Consider the following 7518-nt stretch of genomic DNA (forward strand, 5'->3'; position numbering starts at 1 on the left):
AGAATATATAACTTTCATTGAAAAAATTCCTCATCTTTATCCTTCATTAATCTCCATCATCATATCTTCATTGTATTTTTCCAGCTGTTGATCTTGTAATAAACTTTAACTCGTGCTTTTGAACATCTTGAGCATTCTTTACTTCCACCAAAGGTAAACCTCAAATTCTATCTTTGCAAAATTGTTCTTCTTGTTATTACTTAGTTAACATAACTTTCACTTGGGTAATATAACACTCAGTCAATACTGAACTTACTTGGTTAATACTAAATTTCCAACTTTACTTTTCGAACTACTTGGTAAAAATTGTAGTCACCCATTGAACTTTGTATTCCTTCTTTTACCTTGTCACTCAATGTATCTTGTATAATGCATTACATTATAATATTATATGATTTTAAAATAATCAATCTAACATTACATTATCACTATCCAACTCATTCAAGTACCCATTGACTACCATACTTATCAACTTTATCATCAACATACTTTCTTCAAATCCTCTTCATCAAATCAACTAATATAGCACTCTAGTGAATTAGAATAATGTCTATCCAACTAGGACTTGACATTAATGAAAACATAACAACTAATATGACTCTTTTACATACATTCATGGCATCATCAATTACATTATCAGTTGGGGCTAACAATCTTGCCCTTTAGTATTGACAATAATACATAACATATGATTTTACATTACAAAAAATTTAATAAGATAATAAAATGTGTGTATTGACAAAAATACAAATATTTATTTCTTTTGTCTTCATTTTGATTCTCTACAATAAGTGTACTCAGTATGTGTCTTCACCAACATCAATCTTCTGTCAACATTTCTCCCCCTTTGGATATGATCTTCTTTGTTTGTTCAACAGTAGAAGCATCATTCTTCCTCTTATTCATTTACTCTCCCTTTGATTCTCCCCTTTGGGAATAATCTTTCTTATTGATATTATCCTTCAATAGTTCTCTCTTTCAGTATATTTTTTTTTACTAATTCTTTTTCCCTTTCAAAATCTCTCCTTAATGGTTCTCTCCCCCTTTGACAAGAATGCCAAAGGTAACTATAAGTTACAATGTGAAATTTATAAAACCTTGTAGTTATCCTTGTACTTTAAATTTACAATATAAATAATTTTCATCATAGTCTTCTTCACAATTTCAGGAATCTCCTAAAGAGTGATCTCTTGGATCAACTCCACAAATATATTTTTGTTCATACATGAATTGGTGCAACATGCATCATCACCTAGAGAATTTTGGATAGGGGAAAGAACTTTATTTTACCTCTTTGTTACTCAAAAGGATCCTTGAGAAATGGATTAGTAAATATATCTATAATTTTCTCTTTAGACTTCACATATTCAAGTCCTACTTGTTTCTCTTTTACAATCTCTCTCAAGTAATGATATTCTATTGATATATGCTTTAGTTTTCCATGCATCACCATAATTTTTGAAATATTTATTGCACTAGTGTTATCACAATAAATAGTAATAGGTTTGGTTATCTCTTCTTTGATACCTCCCAATGGTTTCTTAATCCATGCACTATTTGAATAATTTATTATAGGAGCAACATATTCAACTTCAACAGTAGATTGTAAAATACAACTTTGTTTCTTTCTTATCCATGTAATCAATATTTCTCCTAAAAAGAAAGCTCCACCACTTGTGCTTTTTCTATCATCAACATTACCATCCCAATCAGCATCTATGTAGACTTTAAGATTAAAGACATCATCTTGTTTATACCATAGGCCATAATCTTTAGTTCCTTATAGATATCTAAATATCCTCTTCACAACAATCATGTGTGTTTCCATAGGATTAGACGAAAGTCTCACAACAATATGAAGGGCATGTGCAATATCTAGTCTACTATGTACAAAATAATCATAGATCTATATTGTGTTTTATTTACCTCTCCAGTAGTGTCTTCCTTAGATAATTTCACTCCAATCACCATAGATGTATTGATTGGCTTAGACTTGTCCATTCCAAATGTCTTAAAGATTTTATTTACATACTTAGATTGAGTCACATATATACACTTCCTTGTTTGATGAACTTGCAATCTAATTAAAAGTTTGATCTCACAAAACATAGGCATCTCAAACTGTGTACCCATTTGATTAGAAAATGTCTTACATAGCATGTGATTTCCTCAAAATATAATGTCATCCACATATATCTTAGTAATCAACACCATACTTTCATATTCATATTTCAAATATAGATTACTATTCTCTTTTGTTTTATCATCAAATCCAATCATAATCAAATAAGAATGTAATATTCCATACTATGCTCTCAATTATTGTTTCATTCCATACAATTCCTTGTTCAATTTACAAATCATATTCATCTAATTAGATTCAATGAGTCCTTTAGGTTGTTCAATGTAGACTTCTTTTTTAAGTATTCCATTCAAAAATGCATATTTGACATCCATTTGATAAAGTTTGAACCTATTTTAGGTAATATAGGCCAAAAATGCTCTTACTCCCTCTAATATTACCATAGATGCAAACATCTCACCATAAACTATTCCTTCTTCTTGTGCATAACCTTTGCAAACTAGTCTTTCCTTTTTTCTTACTACATTTTCATTTAGCTTATTTCTGAAAATTCTCCTATCACATTCTTGTATGTAGGCCTCAATTCTAACATCTATGTGTTTTCTTCTCTATTTAATCAATCTCTTCATTCATAGCATTTATCCAATCCTTTTTATCCAATGTAGCCTTAATTATTCTTGGTTCAAAATTGGCTATCAAACAAGTATTGTCTCTTTATTTACTTCATGTCTTTACTCTCAAGCACTTTTTTCACCAATAATTAGTTCAAGGGAGTGATTCTTCATCACATATTTTCCAATACACATTCACTTATCTGATTTTCATCATTTTATCTGCTTTTTAGGGATTCATCTTCTTGCTCAGGTTGTATTGTCTAGTGCTTAGGTAAGGTAGTCTATGACTTAGGTGATATTGCCTAGTGCTCGGTGGTTCTCAACTATAACTTGGGTAGTCTGGCAAGTTCCTCTTCATAAACACACAAACTTGTTGTAATCTTCATGTTCCTTCTTTTTTTCCACATTGTCCTTATCATCAAACTCATCAATGCTCTCATCTATACATTCAACCATTTTGCTAGTAGCATTAGTAAAACATTTATAAGCTTTCCTTTTAGATTAATAGCCAAGTAATATACCTTCATCTCCTTTGAAATAAAATTTACCATTCCTTTCATCCTTTTGAACATAACATCTACTTCCAAATATTTTAAAATAACTTACTTTAGGTGTATGGCCATACCAAAGGTCATTTGATGTCTTATTTGTTCATTTATTCAACTAAACTCAATTAAGAGTATAAGCAACAACACTAATAGATTCTCTCCAAAAAATCTAAGTAACCTATTTTTCAATTATTAATATCCTTATATAATCCACAATTTATCTATTTCTTCTCTCAATAGTAATATTTTGTTGCAGTATCCTTAGTGCAAATAATTGTGTTGAAAGTAGATTGATACAAGTATGATAAATATGTTTCAATCATTATTTTTTCACTAATGTCAAACCTATTTTTTTGCTGGTAAGACAATTTCTTATATGATTTAAGTATTATCACTTGTTTGATGATGAAGAGGATTTGATCAAAAAAGATGTAACAAAAGCACCTAGAGGAAAGGTTGAGTTATGATATACAAAGGCGTACAAGAATCAGCTAAGACAATGATATCATAGTGCATTGATAATCTACTTAAGGTTGTAAATGTTGGCTACACTAAATAAGTTCAAAAGCACAAGTTAAACTAAGGTTGTCTACCAAGCTTGACTGAATCGATAGTAGGTGTTGAGAAAAGTGAATGCAAGCCAAGCAAAAAATCAGTTGGAGTAGAGTTAAAAGTTCATTTTAGTGAATGTTGAGCAAAATAGTGGATGCCGAGTAAAGTTCAATTGATGTCGAGCAACGGTAAATTTAGTTTGTGCTAAGTGATTTTTTAATGGATGTTGAGCAATGCAATATGTGTCAAACATCAAAAGAAAGTTAATGTTGAGTGCTAACATTATTAGAAAGATCATGAACTTGATGGATTTGAAATGACAAGTTTGTTTTCTTAGATTGTGTGAACTACGTAGAAGATAAGATTGATGAGATGGTGTCACAGAATTCATGGTAAACTATTTTGAGGTGAATTCAAATAAGATTGAAGGAGAAGTTTTTAGAAGTGATATGGAATTAGGGGTAGATTCATTGAATCCTACCTAATTTTTCCTAACCTTAAGTTAGACAATGGAGAATGAATAAAAAAGGATCTTAATTCTCTATTTATAGGGATGGTTGGTCAGAAGCAAGGGTTTTCATATGTGAGAACCTAAGGAAGACAAGGAGTCAAGGGGTACTACTTTATCAAGTGACCTAGCTAAAGAGTCTACATTGACATGTTATGCAAGAAGGCTTAAGGGTATGAATGCTTGAAGGGTGAACAAGCTATCAGAATTGAAATGTGTGAAATCCAAGAAGAATGGAAGACTAAAATAGAGATCTATAATCTACAAATGGAGTTGTAAGTTGTTATCAGATCAAGACTTACTGTTACCCTCTATTAATTATATCAACCTAGGGTAAATCCTTTGGATTAAGGTTGACCTATCAGTCATTTGCAAATCCTTTAATTAGGTCTAAAGCCCTCTAACATGGCTCACTCCTAATAGGGTGATTGAAATCATTTTACAGGGTCACATTTAATTGTGTGTATTGTAACCTTTAACAGGGTTGGCCTTTTATAGGGCATCACTTCAAAAGAGTAAAAAACAATATCATGTTATTGGTGGTTTTTTCCAAATTGGGTTTGCACATAAATCATTGTGTCAAATGTATTGTTGAATCCATTATGTTTCATACTTACATTTCTACAAATTGATTTGATAGTAACCTACAAAGTTTTACGTTAGTGCATAATCTTATGGATGCATGCATGATAATAAATGTTTTATGTGTTCACTAAGCTAAGAAAAGTTCTATTTATACATTTTGATCTTGAATAATTGATTCAGCCCCCCTCTCAATTATTCTATAGAATTCCAACAATTGGTATAAGAGCCATCTACTTAAGAGGACTAGTTTGAAGGTACTAGAAGCATAAAGATCAAGATGTTAAAAAGAGAAGTACCCAATCTTAATATAGATAATTTTCTTGCATGGAAAAATTTGATGAAGCTACACCTTGGAGGAGTTGGAGATCATACACAATCTAGCATCATTGTTGAGCATGTTGATCCTAGTGGAGCCCTAACTGTCAAGGATATGAAAGAGAAGAAAGAATACAATCAAGAAATGTTGGAGATTGTCTCTACCCTAAGCTACACTAAATTAGATGATATCAAAAATCTTGGCAGTGTAAAGAAAATGTGGGATGCCTTAACCCCTATATATAGAGACACTAATGTTCTAAGAGCTAAAGCTAAAAGTCTTAGGGGTAATTTTGATGATATGAGAATGCAAGAAGGTGAAAATGTTGCTCAATATTGCTCAAAGATAAAAGATGTTGTAAATGCAATAAGAGGAGCTACTGGTAAAAAAGATGATGATATTGTACTAAGCAAAGTTTTAAGAATAGTATTGCCTATATATGCTATTAGAGTTTCTATAATATAAGAACTAAGATGTATAACAGGGAATACTCTATCTCTTGAAGGTCTAGCAGCTAGGCTCACTACTTTTGAGCTTTCCAACTTTGATAATTAAAAACTAGAAAATATTGAATTTTCTTTCAAAGATAAGTTGTCATTGAAGGAACCTGATGAAAAGAAGAAGAAAAAGACAAAGTATGTGTCTAGTGACAGTGATATAAATGAGGAGGATGTAGAACAACTTGAAGAACTACTAGTAAAGAAATTTCATAGAGGTAAAGGAAAGTTTAAAGGTATGCTACCTATCATTTGTTTCAATTGCAATGAGGTTGGTCATATTGTTGCTAGATTTCTAGAAAAGATGAACTATAAAGGTGGTGACAAGTGCAAAAGTAGAAGAGATGAAGATATTGAGGATTACTGAGACAAAGGCAAAAAGTCTTATTACATTGCTAAAGAGGAAACAAGTAATGAATCTAATGAACATAATGATGAAGTGGTGTATGTTGCAATGAAGGATAAATCTAATGAAGATGAGGCAACTACATTTGTGTCTTGTATGAACAAGAATGATAGATGAATCATTGATAGTGGGTGTTCACATCACATGACTAGAGACAAAACTAAGTTCATTACCTTGAATTGTTATGATGGAAATAGTGTAAGATTTGGTAATGATGCACCATGCTTGATAAAAGGAAAAGGTTCTATCAAACTCACAGATAAGATTTTATGTGACAATGCATACTATGTTGAAGGACTTAACTATAATTTGTTAAGTGTGTCACAATTGAATAATTTGGGATGTAAGGTTGAGTTTGAAAACAAGATTGCTAAGATATATGACACTGATGGAAAATTGATTGGCTAGGGTGATTAGACTGGGAGTAATCTATTCTAGCTTGGTATAGAAGATGCTACTTGTCTAGTTGTAAAATTTGATAATGTATGGCTATGGTACAAAAGGTTATGTCATGTTAATTTTGATAACTTGGTTAGTATTAGTAACATGAGAAAATTTAGAAGTCTTCCTAAGTTGAAGAAGCTTAATAATATAATGTGCAAAAAATATTTGTTAGGCAAAATGACAAAATCAAGTTTTAAGAGTAAAACTTATACCTCTAAAGAAATACTAGAGATTGTTCATATTAACTTGTGTGGACCAATTAAAGTACAAAGCTACAAAGGAGATAATTATATTATGTTGTTCATTGATGATTATTCTAGAATGATGGTAGTTATATTTTTGAAATAGAAATCTGATGCTTTCCAAATGTTTTAAGTGGTACTTAGCAAGAGTTAAAAAGGAAATAGGTAAAAGTTTGAAATGTTTGATATCTGACAGAGGAGGAGAATTTACATCAAATGAGTTTGAGATATTCTTTAATGACAAAGGCATCAAAAGATAGACATCTGCTCCTAGAACCCCTCCACAAAATGGAATTGTTGAAAGGAGGAACAAATCTGTAATGGACTGTGCTAGAACACTCATGATGGAGAAAAATGATTCTTTGAAATACTAGAGAGAAGCTATAACTACAACTGTCTATACCTTGAATTGTGTACAAGTCCAGATAGGTACTCATTCAACACCTTTTGAACTATGGTATGGACACTCACCTAATGTAAAATATTTCAAGGTATCTGGAAGCAAATTTTTTATTCTCAAAGACTTCAAGAATGGTAAACTAGATGCAAAAAGTGAAGAGGGTATATTCATAGGTTATTCCATAAGAAGTAAAGCTTATAAGTGTTTAAATACTAACACTAACAAAGTTGTGGAAAGTGTAAATGTAAAATTTTAAGAATATAAAAAAGTATATGAGGTTGAACCTATGAAAGAACCAAAAGAATACAAATCATTTGTATAAT

Source organism: Cupressus sempervirens, chromosome 1, assembly GCF_028749045.1.
Source record: "Cupressus sempervirens isolate cs-2001-9-10 chromosome 1, ASM2874904v1, whole genome shotgun sequence".
Lineage (NCBI taxonomy): Eukaryota > Viridiplantae > Streptophyta > Pinopsida > Cupressales > Cupressaceae > Cupressus > Cupressus sempervirens.